Here is an 18337-nt window from a genome sequence, read left to right as displayed (position 1 = left end):
TTTTTGGTTTTGGTTTTTGGTTTTTTTGGTTTTTGTTTTTTGTTTTTTTTGAGACAGGAGCTCACTCTGTTGCCCAGGCTGGAGTGCAGTGGGGTGATCTCAGCTCACTGCAACCTCCACCTCCCGGGTTGAAGTGATTCTCCTGCCTCAGCCTCCTGAGTAGCTGGGATTATAGGCGCATGCCACCATACTGGCTAATTTTTGTATTTTTAGTAGAGATGGGGTTTTACCATGTTGGCCAGGCTGGTCTCGAACTCCTGACCTCAGGTGATCCGCCCACCTTGGCCTCCCAAAGTGCTGGGATTACAGGCATGAGCCACCATGCCCGGCCAAAGATAACCCATTTTTTAACACACAGTGCCTCAAGAAAGAGATCACCACAGGGTTGAAGTCATGGCCAAAACCGAAGTTATAGGAATAAGAAAAATGATGAAAGAAAACAGCTGTAGGTCAACAATGCAGCGCAAAGCATTTGGGATGCTCTTCTAATCATCACTTGCATTGTACAGGGACACTTCAGGCGCTTGAGGCACCCACTGCAGAATAGACACAGCCCCTGCTCACAACAGAAAGCTTATGATAGACTGAAGAAACCACAAAAAACAGAAATGCTAAAATATGTCCCTAAGAAACAAACTAATTACAAGTTCTATGGAAGTGTTAAGATGACTGGCATGTGTAAGAGGGGGAGAGGACTTTGTCTAAGAAGGTGCCTGATGGAGGAGGTCGTTCTAAAGTAGTGTTGTAGAGGAGGAGCCCGCAGTGACCAGGGGACAGTGGAAAGGAAGCTTCTCAACAGTGGAGAGCAGTTAGGTGAAATCAAGAAAGAAGTGAGAGCTCTGGTCTGCAAGAGAGCTTCTCATCCACTCTCAGCCCAGCAAGCCCAGCAAGCCCAGCCTTCCAAGTAAGAGGATGAGTGTCTCTTCTTTTTGCAGATGATAGTGCCGAGACAGAGGAATGCTATTTGAATGAGCATGTGGAGACAAATAGAGTAGCATCTAGATACTGAGATTTAAATCCAACTTCCCCATCTCCATACCCCAGAGGCCATTTGTCTCTTGTCAGTGTCATAAGCCCAGACGTGTTCATTCATATTAGGCTTAGCATGTGACCAGAGATGAGTGTCTCAGCAGCTGCTCCCAAAGCCAGAATGATAATAAAGCTCTGTCAGAAGAAAATAACCACTCTAGAGTGCTATTACCTTATTTATTTTATCTTATTTTGACCTCTTCTGTACCTCTGCCTATTGTTCCCACTACCAACCCCTCTCAATGTTTAAATAACTAAAACCATCCACGGCACATCAGCTATTCTTAACCAAACATCTAAAATGACAAGAACCCTAAACTTGAAAATATAAGAAAGGATGAAGCAATCCAAAAACTTATGTCTTTAAAAATAAAACATAAAAACAAAAATTAAGAACAAATATCATATGGCATCACCTGCTTGTAACCAACTCTTCAAGGTAAATAGAAGTCTGGATTGTTTGTCAGTAGTGACGCACCTGTCATAGGAGGGAAGGCATTCATTGAATGCCTATTGTATACTAGTAACTTCACATACATACATCTGTTTATTTTATCATTAAAACAACTCAAGGAAATACAGTTGACCCATGAACAATATGGGCTTGAACTGGGTTGGTTCACTTATACATGGGTTTTCTTCTGCCTCTGCCACCCCCGAGACAGCAAGAAAGATCAACCCCTCCTTTTCCTCCTCCTCCTCAGCCTATTCAACATAAAGATGACAAGGATGAAGACCTTTATGATGATCCACTTCCACTTAATGAATAGTAAATATATTTTATCTTCCTTATGATTTTCTTCATAACATTTTCTTTTCTCTAGCTTACTTTATTGTAAGAATACAGTACATAGGCCAGGGACGGTGGCTCACACCTGTAATCCCAGCACTTTGGGAGGCTGAGGCAGGTGGATCATGAGGTCAGGAGTTTGAGACCAGCCTGACCAACATGGTGAAATCCATCTCTACTAAAAATACAAAAATTAGCCCAGCATGATGGCACACACCTGTAATCCCAGCTACTCAGGAGGCTGAGGCAGAAAAATCGCTTGAACCTGGAAGGCCAGAGGTTGCAGTGAGCCAAGATCATGCCACTGCACTCCAGCCTGGGCAACAGAGCAAGACTGTCTCAAAAAAAAGAAAAAAATACAGTATATAATGAAGGTACATTTCATAACATATGAAACTTGTGTTAATTGGCTGTTTATAAAAGGCTTCCAGTCAAGTTTGGGGGAAGTAAAAATCTATACTTGGATTTTTTACTGCAAGGGGTGGCCAGACCCCTAACCCCTGCATTGTTCAAGGGTCAACTGTATTATTATCTCTGCCACAGATATAAGAAAACCAAAGCTCCAAGGTATTTAGTGACCTACTCTATGTCACAGAGTTAACGAAGACCAGAGCCAGGATTTCAAAGTCCTTGTATGTCTGACTCCAAATCCCTTACCTAAGAACAAAGACTAGAAAAGACTTTTCAACGGCCCCATCAAAGGGTCTCCATCAAGTACCTTTGAGTAGGTTAAATACCATAGGGAAAAAGGCATCTCCTTCTATTCCCTTCTACCACTGAGCTGCCAGCACATGTTAAGGAGGTAAAGCTTTGCACAAAGCCAACAGTATTTACTTGCCACCACTGTAGTCAAAGTCAGAGGGCACAGGACTGCTAACAATAAGGAAAGCTGAGCTTTGTCATTCATTTGTCAAGGATTGACAAACGTCTAGATGCTAGTGATAAGCATCACACTGATCATTAGTGATGTAGTAAGGACGTAAAGTTGTCATTCTGTAGTTCCAAGGTACATGTTGCTTCACAGTTCAACTCAGTGAGCAATGATTTATCACTTTGTATCAAAGGATCTGCTTCAGGTTACAGGGGACTCTATGGTGAGCAAATATATCAGTTTTCTATTGCTGCTGTAACAAACTACTACAAAATTAGTACATTGAAACAACACACATTTATTATATTACCGTTCTATGGGTCAGTTATTCAACACAGATCTCACTGGGCTATCAAGGTGTCAGCAAAGCTGCCCCTACATGCCTATCACTAAAACCAAGGTGCCACCAAGGCTGCTGCTATGTCCCATTGAAGAGGCTGTAAGGGAGAATACATGTCTTTCCCTTTTCCAGCTCCTAGAAGCCACCTCCATTCCTTGGCTCATAGCCCCACTCCCTCCATTTTCAAAACCAGTAATGTTCCATCTCTGACCACTTCCTAACAATGGATTCCTCTGACTTTGAATTTACCTGGTAAAGGCTCTAATTTTGAGAACTCATGTGATTAGACTGAGTCTACCAGAATAATCCAGGATAATCTCTTCACTGTATGTCATTAATTTAATCACATATGCAAAGTCCCTTTTGCCAAGTAAGGTAATATATTCACAAGTTCCAGGAATTAGGACATAGGCAGGTAGGAACACTGTTCTGCCTACCACAAAAACACAAAAGGGCTTACAGTCTGGCAGTTACCACAAAAACACAAAAGGGCTTACAGTCTGGCAGTTACCACAAAAACACAAAAGGGCTTACAGTCTGGCAGGACAAAGAAGACAGACACAGAAGTGACTGTGATTCCAAAAAGTTGGGCTAAGATTTATAGTAAAGGAATAAAATGCTATAAGTGTGCTGAGCCCCTTCATTTAATTCAAGGGAGGGAGAGAGGCATATGACTGGATTTGGGAAGAACTTTAAAGGTCCTCTGAGCTAGACCTTGAGCAATGAGTGGATTTTGAAAGGTGGAACTAAAAGGAGTCACCCTAGACATAAGGAAGAGCATAAATAAACTCACATTGGAAGGAACATAGAAGAGACATTGTAGTCACTGGGATAGGAGATAATGAAAAATACAGCTAGCAACTATACACATATGAGAAGCTGGTAAGTGATAGAAATGACAATATAAATTACCAATCCATGGAAAAATTATTAATGTTTTTAGAACCGAATTTCTATTCATGGATAAAAATTAAACTAGATTCCCTACTCACATCAGATTCAAAAATAAATTCTAAGTGTATAGGCCTAGTTATGAAATTCCAACCTTAAAACTTTTTAGAAGAAAATATTTGAAGACATCCTTATGACCTTGGGATAAGAAAAAAAACTTTAACAAGATACAAAAAGCAAAACAATGAAGAAAAAGACTGAGAAAGTTGACCACATCAAAACTTAAAACTTCTTTTACAAATGGCAAACATGAAAAGATGTTCGAGATCATTAGTCATTTGGGATATGCTAATTAAAATAATAAAAACCAATACACACTCACTAGAATGGCTAAATTTTAAAAGACTGACAATTCCAAGTGTTGGTATGGATGTGGACCAGCTAGAACTCTTATACACAGCAGGTGGAAACACAAATAGAACAGCCCTATGGGAAAGCAACTTGTCACTTTTTATAACATTAAACATACACTTACCATTTGACCCAGCAATCCTCACTAGGTATTTACCCAAGAGAAATGAAAACGATGTCCACACAAAGACTTGTACATGGATCCTCATAGTAGCTTTATTTATCATAACCCAAACCTGGAAATAACCCATTGACATGTGAATGGATGAAAAAACTATGATACATCTCCACAATAAAAAGGGAAAAATTACTGATACATGCAAAAACCTGAATTAATCTCAAAAGCATTATGTTACATGAAACAAAACAGACACTAAAGGGTACTTACTGCATAGCTCCATTTATATGAAATTCTAATATAGAGAAAACTGTAGTGATAGAAAGCAGATCAGTGGTTGCCTCCAGATAAAGGGAATAGAACTGACTGCAAAGGGCATTAGGGAACTTTTCAAGGTGATGGAAATATTCTATATATTGATCGTGACAATAATTAGACAACCGTGTACATTTGCCCAAACTCATCAAATTATACTCTTAAAAGATGCGAACTTTATTGCATGTAAATTACACTTCAATAAAGCTGATTGAAAAGAAGAGAGGAAATATCACTTCTGCCCTTCCTTCTCTTGAAGGCTGGAACATGGTTACGATGGTTAATGCTTTGGCAATTATCCCAGATTATGCAGATAAGGCTCACATCTAGGGGATAGGAGCAGTGCACCTAAAAGAGGCTTATTCCTGAAGACTGTGGATCCACCACTCCATCCCTGCATATCTTATTTTATGTGAAATGGAATCAAACTTTTATCATGTACAAAAGCAAAAAAAAATAAATCTACTTTGTATAATAGCAAAAAAAAACCACTTAAAACTTCTATATGTCCAAATATTAGCTAACAGTTATTGACTGCTTTCTGTGTACCACTTTTCATTTGTGTAAGTGCTCTTCATCTTAACTTCTTTAATCTTCAAAACAAACCTCTGAAATAGGTAATACTATCACCCCCATTTTACAGATGAAGAAACTGAGATACAGTTAGAGATTAACTAAAATATCCAAGGTTGTGCTGGTGATAAGTAACGGAACCAGGATTCATACCCATTCTTGGACCTATGCCTCTCCCACAATGGTACCATAAATAAAGTTTTAAAATACATGAGACAGGAAAAAACATTTGAAATAAATGTAAATGACAAAGGATGAGTACTAGTGAATGTAATTTTTTAATTAGGAATCAATTTGAAAAAGAAAAACTGCTCCCCCATGGGTAAAAAATAAGAATAGACAATTCAACACAAGGCAAAACCCTAATTGTCCAATAATCATATGAAAAGATCCTTGATTCACTAAAAAGCAAAGAAAACCAAATTAAAAACAGGTATTTTTCATCTATTTTATTGCAAAATTTTAAAAATCTATTATATCAAGTGTTGGTGAGGGCATGAGGAAACAAGAACACTCATACACTACGAAAAGTGCAAACTGGCATTACTATTACACTTTGCCAAGAATTTGGCAGTAGCTAGGATAGTTGAAAATGCACATATGACACAGTCCAGCAATTCGATGTGTAGTGTGTACTCTCCCAAAATTCCTATACATGCTCTCTTGTATATATCAAAAAAAGTTCATTACTACAACTGATTGTAGTAACATAAAATTGGAAATAATCTGAACATCCACCAATAGAGAAATGAATCCATAATATATGTAATATATATACAACAGAATATAATACTACCAATAAAAGATTTTTGAATAAAAGAAGTATTCTATATTTATAAACAGGAATGAATTTTGAAAGCATTAGGTTGAGTGAGAAATGCAAATTGCAAAACAGTGGTAAACTTTGATGCAATTTATGTACTGTTTTTATTTTTCCATTTTTATTTTAGTGGATATATGATTCAGTGGATACATGTGGAGCTTTGTTACCCGGGTATATTGCATCATGCTGAGGTTTGGGGTATGAATGATTCCATCACCCATGTACTAAGCATAGTACCCAACAGTAAGTTTTTCAACCCTTGTCCCCTCCCTCCCTTCCTCCTCTAGTAGTCCCCAGTGCCTATTATTGTCATCTGTATGCCCATGTATTACCAATGTTTCGCGCCCACTTATAAGTGACAACATGTGGTATTTGATTTATTGTACCTATGTTAATTCACCTAGGATAATGGCTCCAGCTGCAACCATGTTGCTGCAAAGAACATGATTTTCATTCCTTTTTATGGTTGCATAGTATTCCATGATGTAAATGTACCACAAATTCTTTATCCAATACAGTAAGCACCTCAGTTGGTTCCATGTTTTTGCTATTGTGAATGGTGCTGTGATGAACGTGTGAGTGCATGTGTCTTTTTGGAGATGTTTGTTGACTGAATAGTTTGTGAAAATTTGCTCCCATTCTGTGGGTTGCCTGTTTACTCTGTTGATAGTTCATTTTGCTCTGCAGAAGATCTTTAGTTTAATTAGGTTCCACTTATTGATTTTTGTTTTTGTTGCAATTTCTTTTAGGGACTTAGTCATAAATCCTTTCCCAAAGCCAACATCCAGAATGGTGTTTCCTAGGTTTTCTTCTACAATCCTTCTAGTATTCATGTGTCTATGAAATCATAGATGACACAAACAAATGGAAAAACATTCCATCTTCATAGATTGGAAGAATCAATATCATTAAAATGGCCATACTGCCCAAAGCAATCTACAGATTCAATGCTATTCTTATCAAGCTACCAAGGTCATCTTTTACAGAATTAGAAAATAATATTCTGAAATTCATATGGAATCAAAAAAGAGCCCAAATAGCCAAAGCAATCCTAAGCAAAAAGAACAAAGCCAGAGGCATCACATTATCTGACCAACTTCAAACTTTACTATAAGACTACAGTAACCAAAACAGCATGTGCTAGTATAAAAACAGACACATAGACCGATGGAACAAAATAGAGAACACAGAAATAAGACCATGCATGTACAGTCATCTAATCTTTGACAAAGTCAACAAAAATAAGCTAAGGGGAAAGGACTCCCAATTCAACAAAGGTGCTGGGATAGCTGGCTAGCCATATGCAGAAGAATGAACCTCGACTCCTAGCTTTCACTACATACAAAAATTAACTCCACTTTGGGAGGCCTAGGTGGGCAGACTGCTCGAGCCCAGGAGTTCAAGACCAGCCTGGGCAACATGGCGAAACCCTGTCTCTACTAAAAATATAAAAAGTTAGCTGGGCATGGTGGCATTTGCCTATAGTACCAGCTACCCAGGAAGCTGAAGTGGGAGGAAGGTGAGGCTGCAGTGAGCCATGATCATGCCATCAAACTCCAGCCTGGGTGACAGGAGTGAAACCCTGTCTCAAAAAAAAAAAAAAAAAATGAAAGGAAAGAAAAGAAAAAGAAAACAATTAACTCAAGATGGATTAAAGATTTAAATGTAAGACCTTAAACTATAAGAATCCTGGAAGAAAACCTATGAAGCGCCATTCTGGACATTGGCCTTCATAAAGGATTTTTTACTAAGTTCCCAAAAACAATTGCAACAAAAACAAAAATCACCAAGTGGGACCTAATTAAACTAAAGATCTTCTGCAGAGCAAAATAAACTATCAACAGAGTAAATAGGCAACCTACAGAATGGGAGCAAATTTTCACAACACCAGAATCTACAAGGATCTAACACCCAGAATCTACAAGGAACTTAAACAATCGAATGAGCAAAAAACAAATAACCCCATTAAAAAGTGGGCAAAAGACATGAATAGACACTTCTCAAAAGAAGACATACAAGTGGCCAACAGACATATGAAAAAACGTTCCACATCACTAATCATCAGAGATATCCAAATCAAAACCATAATGAGATACCATCTCATACCAGTCAGAGGGGCTATTATTAAAAAGCCAAATAAACAACAGATGCTGGCAAGGCTTTGTAGAAAAGGGAACACTTGTACACTGTTGGTGGGAATGTAAATTAGTTCATTTCTTGTGGAAAGCATTTGGAGATTTCCCAAAGAACTTAGAACTACCATTTGACCCAGGAATTCCATTACTGGGTATATATCCAAAAGAAAATAAATTGTTCTCCAAAAAGACATATGGAAGGACATCTTTGTGCATTGTTGACAATTGTGAATAAAGCTGCTATTCATATTTATGTGCAGGTTTTTGTATGGACATTAGTTATCAATTCATTTGAGTAAATACTAGGAGCACAATTCTGAATTGTATGGTGATATGTTTATCTTTGTAAGACACTGCCAAACTGTCTTCCAAACTAGCTGTACCATGTTGCATTCCCACTAGCAATGAATGAGAGTTCTTGTTTCTCCACATTCTCATCAACATTTTGTGGGTCAGTATTTTGGATTTTAGCATTCCTGATAGGTGTATAGTAGTATCTCACTGTTGTCTTAATTTGCAATTCCTTGATGACATATGATGATGGGCATCTTTTAATATGCTCATTTGCTATCTGTATGCCTTCTTTGATAAGAAGTCTGTTCAAATCACTTTTTAATTGAGTTGTTTTCATGTCGTTGGGTTTCAAGAGCCATTTATATTGTTTAGATACATGTCTTTTATCAGATTTATGTTTTGCAAATATTTTCCCCAGTCTGTGGTTTGTCTTTTCATTCTCTTAATGGTGTCTTTCACCATTAATATTCAAACAATGAATCTAGACATAGACCTTTCTTTTTTCATAAAAATTAACTCAAAATGGTGAAAGACACCATTAAGAGAGTGAAAAAACAGAAGTTTTAAATGTTAATGAAATCTAACTTTTATATTTTTTCTTTCATGGATTGTCCTCTTGATATATTATTTTAAAACCCTTTTCCACACCCAAGAGCAACTAGATTTTCCTCTGTTATCTTCTAGAAATTTTACACTTTTGCATTTTACATTTAGCTATATAATCCATTTTGAGTTAATGTTTATGAAAAAGTTAAGGTCTATGTCTGGATCCATTTTTTGCATGTAGATTTGGTGTTTAATTTTATGTGTCAATTTGACTGGGCTAAGAAATGCACAGACAGCAGGTAAAACATTATTTCTGAGTGTGTCTGAGAGGGCATTTCCAGAAGAGATTGGCATTTGAATTGGTAGACTAAGTAAAGAAGATTGCCTGGGTGGGCATCACTCAATCCATGGAGGGCGTGCATAGAACAAAAAGGTAGAATAAGGGTGAATTCACTGTCTCTTCTTGAGTTGAGGCATCTGTCTTCTCCTGCCCTTGGACATAGGAGCTCCTGGTCCTCAGGGCTTTGGACACTGAGGCTTATACCAGCGGGCCTCCCAGTTATCAGGCCTTCAGACTTAGGCCTCCATAATTGTGTGAGTCCATACCCATAATGGATCCCCACATATACATATACATATGCATATACATATACATATCCTATTGGGTTCTGTTTCTCTGGAGAACCCTAACACAGTGGGTATACAGTTGTTCCAGCTCCATCTGTTAAAAAGACTATTTTTTCACTACTGAATTGCCTTTGCCCCTTTGTCAAAGATCAGCTGACTATATTATGTGGGTAAATTTCTGGGCTATCTATTCTGTTCTATTCACCTATTTGTTCTTTCACCAACACCATACTTTCTTGATCACTGCAGCTTTAAAATAATTTTGAAGTCAGGTAGCAGCAGTACTACGATTCTGTTCTCTTTCAGTATCGTGTTGGCCTATTCCAGGTCCTTCGTCTGTCCATATAAACTTTAGAATCAGTTTAATATCTACAAAGTAACTTGCTGGGATTTTGATTGGGATTGCATTGAATCTATAGATCAAGTTGGGAAGAAATGACATCTTAACAATATTGAGCCTTCCTGTTCATAAACAGAATAGAATATTTCTCCATTTATTTAGATCTTTGATTTTTTGCAGAAGAGGTTTATGGTTTTCCTCATATAGATCTTATACATATTTTGTTAAATTTATATCTAAATCTTTTCCTTTTTGGTGCTAATGTAAATGATGTTGTATTTTTAATTTTGAATTCCATTTGTTCATTGTTGGCATATAGGAAAGCATTTAACTTTTATATTTTGTAATTGTATTCCTTTTTGTTAACTTTTATATATTAATCTTGTCACCTAAAACCTTGCTAAAAATCACTTAGTTCCAGGAAGGGTTTTGCTGCTATTGTTGATTCTTTGGGCTTTTCTACATGAACAATTATGCCATCTGTGAACAAAGAGAGTTTCTTTCTTCCTTCCCAGTCTGTATACTTTTTACTCCCTTTTATCATATTACTGCATTAGCTAAGACATCCAGTAGGATGTAGCATAGGAGTGATGACACGGGACATTTTGTGTTGTTCCCAGTCTTAAGGGAAAAACACCTAGTTTCTCACCACTAAAGTATGATGTTGGCTGTCGGTTTTGTGTAGATATTCTGTATCAAGTTAAGAAAGTTCTCTATTCCTGGTTTGCTGCTGTTTGTTTTGTTTTATGTTTAACTTATCTTTTAAAAAAGAAAGACCTAGGAACGGTTTAGAGTCAAATAACAGAAGACCCTGAATGCCAGTTTCAGAAATTTAAACTTTATCCTATGAACAATAAGAAGCAATAGAATATTTTTGAGCAAAGATGGGATATGATAGGGATATACATCTCTCTGCCTCCGAGAGCCCTTAAACCATCCCATAATACAAGAATCTAGTTTCTATTTAAAGACATCCAGAAAGGTAAATTCCTCCAAGTGCTTTAATAACCCATTCTGATGACAAACAAATCTCACTCTCTGTTGACCTTGCCTTATAGCAAACCTGAATCCCTTATAGGTCCCAGGAAAGATGCAGAACATTCTTCAGTGTTGATGAACTGCTTGAAAGGCAGGACTCCCAAACCCAGTATTACTCTACTGGCTCCCAACCCAGAAGAGAAAGCTGTTTCTCTTTGGTTCAGGGCAGTCACAGGCACCCAGTGGGCCTGACAAGTTTACAAAACAAGGTACTGTCAAAATGCAGTGACCACACCTGAATCAGCAGGGCTGACACATTCATTTGCATCACAGCTTCTAAAGGAGAGAGTTGCTATTGTCAAGAGCTCTGTGACAATGACACCTGGGTGAATGTCTGGCTATCTCCTGGGCCAATCTACAAGGAATGCCCTGGGGCCCTGTCCTCATGGCCTCGCCTTCTTTGCCTCTTCTTTACTCCTCTTCCTGTCATCCTGCTCTTCTCTCTCCTTTCTGTCTTCTGCCCAACACAACCAATTCTCAGGAGGACACTAGAGTGTATTTTGGGTTCTGGAGCAAATTCTCTACAAGAGCACAGGGACCACCTTGGGAAGGAAAGCCACTCCTAGATAGGATTCCAAAATCTAGCTTTGTTTGGATTTCCTTGTGTGCGGAAGGTGGAAGACAAGGGCAATCAATGGAGGTCCAGAGAGCAAAAACAAGGAAATGATTTGCCACCTGAGGCTAATAGATCTCTGAGTTCCCAAAGCTCACAGGTGTACAAACTATACCAGCATCCGGTTCTCCCCACCCCTCAGCTCCCTGTTGCCCACTAGAAGACATCTTTCCCCCAGAGGTTACACCATGAAATTCAATCTAACCTGATTTTCCTTTAAAAACCTATTCTGGCCGGACGTGGTGGATCATGCCTGTAATCCCAGCACTTTGGGAGGCCAAGGTGGATGGATCACCGGAGGTCAGGAGTTTGAGACCAACCTAGCCAACATGGTGAAACCCCATCTCTACTAAAAATACAAAAATTAGCCAGGCGTGGTTGTGGGGTGCCCGTAATCCCAGCTACTCAGGAGGCTGAGGCAGGAAAATCGCTTGAACCTGGGAGGCGGAAGTTGTAGTGAGCCGAGATGGTGCCATTGCATTCCTGCCTGGGTGACAACAGCAAAACTCCGTCTCAAAAAAAAATCCCCACTTCCTCCTTCCCCCTACTGCCAAAATACAAACAAATATGATTGAATCTAGGCCTTTCACCTTGGGACAGGCTGGGATGTGGGGCCAGGGTTTGGGCCTCGGGTTTTTCCCACTATTATCAGCCCAACATCTATCCAGTGGACCTGCATCGGAAGGCACAATGTGAGACATCAGAGAAAGGAGACCATTTTTAACCTGAGGAAGACTGTCATGCCCTGGGCAAAGCTTTTGGCAAATTTCTGGCTTTGTTGAGAGGAAATTCAGTTTTTTTTAGAATAAGTGCTTCCAAGGTTCTTCAGAGGTATGTGTGAGAATAAGCAGTGCTCCTGCCTGTCTGCTTATTTATTCATTTCTTAATTCCTCCATGGATCCATTCATGCTTTCAACAAATATTTATTAAACAACTATGATATGCCAGTTACAGTTCTAGCCATTGGGGACAGGACATAGACAAGGTCTTTGCTCTTATGGAACTTATCTTTTAGTGTAAGAAGACAGATAAGAAACAAGAATTCTAGGACATTTAAACTCAAAGTGTGGCGCTCACACCAGCAGTGGCTGCACCAGGTGGGAGTTGGTTGGAAATACAGACTCTCATGGGCCACCTAGACCTACCAAATCAGAATCCTTTTTAACCAGATCCCCAAGTGACTCATATGCACATTAAAGTTTGAGAAACACTGATCCAGGATGGAATTTCTCAACAACGGCACTATTGACATCTAAGATCAGATAATTCTTTATTTATTTGGTGCAGGGGCAGGGTGAGGGTTCTGTGCATTGTAGGATGTTTAGTAGCATCCTTGGCTTCTAACTATGAGATGCTGGCAGTACCTTCCCCCTAGATGTGACAACCAAAAATATCTATGGATATTGATAAATGTCCCCTGGGGGGCAAATTCACACTCTTGTCACTAGTTAAGAAACATTGGTCTAGGAGACCCTTGGTCAAATCCTCTTAACGTCAAGACTTTTTTTCCCCTTTTCTCTTAGGAGAAAAGAATGTAACAAACTTAGTTGTTAACTATTTTATCCAAGTAAGTACAACCAAGATCATGTTCAGTTTTTTCAAAAGATAAGGTACAGCAACTAATAGAACAAACAGAACATCATTTGGAAAAAATGAAGTTTGCACAATTCCCATGAGAAAACTTTCACACAAAAGTCATTCAAGTTTGCAGTTTAATATTACTACTAAGGATAAACAGACTTAGTATTAAATATGCATATATGAGGCCTAGGACTTATGGTTGGATGTCATCACTACCAATTATATTTGCACTGGGTACAGTCATACAAAGGTCTAGAATATCTCCCGTTTTTGAAAGAGCTGGCCAATTAGACATAATGCCCCATGTCCACCCTCAAATACTGGAAGCAGGGCAGGGAGAAGTTTGTGAAAAACAAATAAATCACATAAGCAGAGTCTGAAGCCAATGAGGTGATATCAAACATTGTGCAATTTTGACTGGAGTAGAGGGGAAAAGCCAACAGAATAACTCTGGTCTCTCAGTCTCTTGGTGTTGGGAAATTTATAGTTCATCATTAATTTTTAATTAATTTCTTAAAAAAATAGGCCCAGCCATTCAAAACCAGCCTGGCCAACATGGCGAAACCCTGTCTCTACTAAAAATACAAAAATTAGCCAGGCGTGGTACCTGTAATCCCAGCTACTTGGAAGGCTGAGGCAGGAGAATCCTTTGAACCCGGGAAGCGGACGTTGCAGTGAACCGAGATTGCACCACTGTACTCCAGCCTGGGTGACAGAGTGAGACTCCATCTCCAAAAAAAAAAAAGGCCCAGCCAAGGAAATAGTGCCTCCTGATTTTAGCAAGTGCCTGTGACAAGTTAACACACAAAATAATTTCAGCCAGTGATAAAATAACCCGGGACAATGTGATAGAGAGCTCAAGCTCAGTTTGAGGGGGTGAGAACAGTGGTTCCTATTGGGAAGTGCAGAGCTGAGCCGAGCAGAAGAATCAAGTCTATGGCAGGGAGTGCATCTGTGAGGTGTGTGAGGTCATCAGCCCAGTCCTGCCCTCAAGGACATCTGGTTTCTTGGCTCTAATTCCCAGAAGAAACAGCTTATCTTAAAGACATCTGGTGGCTTGCCAGAATTATTCACAGCCAGTGAATGGTAGAGTGCAGAAATGGAATCCACTTCTCTGGGGTGCTGGAGGACAGTGCACTTTCTACAGCACCAAATACCCATGGTTTAATTTCCCACTTCTGTCTAACAAATTACCACTAATTACAACTCAAGTTTATTATCTTACAGTTCTAGAGGTCAGAAGTCTGAAATGGGTCTCACAGACGGAGAATCAAGGTGCTGGCAGGGACACGTTCCCTCTCGGGGCTGCAGAGGAGAATCCCTTTCCTTGCCTTTTCCAGCTTCTAGATGCCCCCTGTGTTCCTGGGTTCTGGGCCTCTTCCTCCATCTTCAAAGCCAGCAGCATGGCATCTTCAAATCTCTCTCACTGACTCTGACCCCTTCTCCTGTTGCCACATCTCCTTCTTCTGAGTCCGATCCTCCTGCCTCCCTCCTTATGAGAACCACTGGGCCTACCTGAATAATCCAGGGTAATCTCTCCAGCCCCAAATCCTGAACTTTAATCATGTCTGCGAAATCCTTTTGCCTGCGTCAGGTAACGTATTATCTGTTTCCAGAAAATAAAATATGGACATCTCTGAAGGCCATTATTCAGCTTATCACAACCCTCTTAGGAATGACAGTCAGACCAAGGATCTCTAACAAGCATGAAAACAAAAAAATTTTTAAATCACCAACAGAAGAGGGGAAGAAGAGAACAGGAATAAAAGGAATCTCTATAGACTCCGGTTCCAAGTCAGCCTGGGAGACAGAAGAGCAAAGTGTTGTCCAGGTCTCACATTTGGCTTGAACAGCTCATAAAAAATACCAGTATATAGGGCCCAATCTCTAGAGACTCTCCTTCCATTAGTCTGAGTGGACCCAGGCATCATTTAAGACCCCAGATTCTAGAATCAGACTACTCTAATACAAAGACCACTGTGCGCTTGACCTTGGGCATGTTATTTAACTTTGCCTCAATTTCTTCTATAAAATGAGAATGACAATATCAATAAAACTACCTTATAAAGCTGAGGATAAGCAGACATAATACAAGTAAAGTTCTTGCCACACAGTAGGCACTGCCTCATGTCATAGGTTTGTTTCTCCTTCAAATGCCTCGAAGCTCTCCAGAGGGGTGTCTTCTTCTTCTTCAGGCAGGAACCCAAAGGGATTTCTGTGTGTCTCAGTGTGAAGGGTGGGGCTGGGAGGCATGCTGAGTTCAGGCTCCCCTGCCCTGCCTGGCTGTGATGGGTTCCAGAATTGCTCACCCCAATGTGCCAAGGGAAGGGCAAAGTTGCAGCCTCCTCATGGGAGTGCACAAAAACAAGAGTGTGTATGAAGAAACAGTCAGAAAGGCGGGAGCTGGGGGTGGAAAAGGTGTGGTGTGGTATGCTGTGCAGACGTGAGGAATGCTAAGAGCCATCTGATAGTGATCAAGGCTTAGCTGTCTTACTAGAGCCGTGATTCTCAGCCTGGATGCCTACGCAAAACATCTGGGAGAACCATAAAAAATATGCACAGTATCTGATCCCCAACCCAGAACCTATTAAATCAGAGTCTCTTGGGGTAAGGCCTGGGAATCTTTTTTTTTTCTTTTGTAAGATCTCCAGATTATTCTAGTCAACTGAAATTGAAACTATGGGTCCCCTACCTTAAAGCTGTGCCTAAGCTTGGTTGACCTCGCCAACTGCATCACTAAGTGAAGGAAGGGAGGGGAGAGAGAGGCCAGTAATGACTGGGATCCTATTATGTACCAAGACATTTTATATGCACCCATTAATTTAATCATCATAATTATTATCCCCACTTTAAAGATAATGAGAAAGAGCTGCATTTCATAGGGATTATAATGCAACTCACAATAATGTTGTCACAGAACCAAGACTGAGCCCCAAGTCTATGTCCAAAAAGGAACAAAGGAAGAAAAATGGCATTTATCAAATACCCATCTCTCTAGGAGTTGCATAGCATCCTCTTGATTCCATGAGTAGTGTTTTTCTCCCAACTTAACATTTGACAAGAGAGAGACTTAGAAAGGCTGAAAAACTTGCCCAGGTCAAACAGCTTATAAATGGCAAAGCTGGGATCTTAATTCAGGCCTGTCAATCTCTACACCCCCATCTTCTCTTTCATCATTTCCACCCATCTCCATGCCTCAAAAACTCACCGTAACAACCGTAACAACCATAACAAGAACAATGAACAATTATCAAATGCTGGCTCTGTATCAAACACTGTACTGACAGCTTTCTATGTATTATCCAAGGAAAATAAAATGATCGTGGCATAAAGACAAAGCGGTTGGTTGTTTAGACTCAGGTTACTCAGTGAATGGCATATGGGCCAGCAGCATCACCTGAGAGAGTCAGAGCTCAGAATCTGCATTTTTAAAAGATCCTTTAAGTACATTAAAGCTGGAAAAGCCTGCTGTAGATGACTTTTGTTCTGGTTTTTATCTTTCCAAAAAGTTGTTTTAGTAATGTGTAGGTGCAGCCTAAGACTCTCCAGTTATCAGGCCTTACAAGGAACCAGCCAAAGATGCAGAAGGAGCCAAGTGCTTCTGTTCTCTGGTTTGAGATGATGTCGGGGAGGGCAGGAGGCACCAAAATACCCTTTCATAAATACAGCTCTTTTTCTCTGAGTGTTCCAGGGTGTTGATCTCTAGGCACGCACCATTTGACTCCAAATACTCTGAGCAAAGATCACTCCTTAACAGGACAAATTATGCTGAATGTGAGACTTGCTAATAGTCCTATGAAAGCAAGAATGGGATAAAGCAACACTTCTCAAACTTGAGTAATGTGAAGATCTTCTAAAAAGGAAAAAAATTATTCTTTCAGAGCCAGTATGTTGGCCCAAATCACTTCTATTATAAACTTTCTTAAATAGTAGAAGTATTTACACGGACAACTGTAAAAATGAAACAAATTTACGAATTAAGCAAAACTACAAACCCAGCAAAAATCAGATAAATGAATGCATCTCAAATATAACAAAAAATAATTTTTGCTAAAATAAATAGCCAGCATCATTATGGTACTGACAGCTACAAAGTATCATCTTTTTGGTACAGAATATGTAATTACTGTATGCCCCAAATTGGGGCATAAATCTCTATTCAATTCTCTATTCAAGCTAATAAGTACTGAAAAGTTACTTGGCATATTAAGCCCATCTTCTCTCTTCCTTAACCCTTGATAATTAAAGCAGTGCTGCTTACTACCATCATGATAGCAATTCAATTGTTCTAGTTGATTCTCTATTCAAGCTAATAGTCACCGAAAAGTGACTTGGCATATTAAGCCCATCTTCTTTCTTCCTTAACCCTTGATAATTAAAGCAGGGCTGCTTGCTACCCTCATGATCCTAAATACAAATGCAAACTCCAGCCCTGAGTTCATTGATTTAACTTCAATAGATGATCATCTAGGTGAACCAGATATACTTATAATGTTTCTCAATCATTATTGAGATAAAAATGCTGAGTTATTGCAATAGAAAGCTTGCAGACCATGCACACATACACACACACATACACTCATGCAGACACACACACAAGAACATGTCAGCACATTTCCAGGAGTTTATCAATCCCAATTTGGGAAACGCTGAGATAAATAATTAGGAAAAACTATAATGAAATAATTAATGATGGCAAATTACTCTTTACAGAAATATTTCAATGAATAAATGCAAGAAGAAATGACCGAATTTAGAATTTTACATACTCTAATAAATTAATAGAGTCAAACAATGTTAATCAAAGGCTGCTGACATCTGAAAGAGAGACAACCCAACAAGATACACCCAATGTATTTTTGCAGAAAAAAAAAAGCCTGGGTGTGATGCAAACTATTTATATAATTACTAATTTATGGGACATACAGGGACAAAGGAACATTTAAATTATATCATGGGAATGCAATCAGTAAAATCCAGATGATGCAAAATTCTACAGGAC

The 18337-nt window shown here is 39.2% G+C and overlaps 1 protein-coding gene across 5 annotated transcripts in view; it reads right to left on the bottom strand.

The window, feature by feature from the left end:
* Nucleotides 1-18337, bottom strand: part of TMEM45A (transmembrane protein 45A) — an 82809-nt gene that overhangs the window by 31502 nt on the left and 32970 nt on the right. The window lies entirely within an intron of this gene.

The sequence above is a fragment of the Pongo pygmaeus genome, chromosome 2 (genome assembly GCF_028885625.2).
Source record: "Pongo pygmaeus isolate AG05252 chromosome 2, NHGRI_mPonPyg2-v2.0_pri, whole genome shotgun sequence".
NCBI lineage: Eukaryota > Metazoa > Chordata > Mammalia > Primates > Hominidae > Pongo > Pongo pygmaeus.
This window is presented reverse-complemented; position numbering and strand designations above follow the sequence as displayed.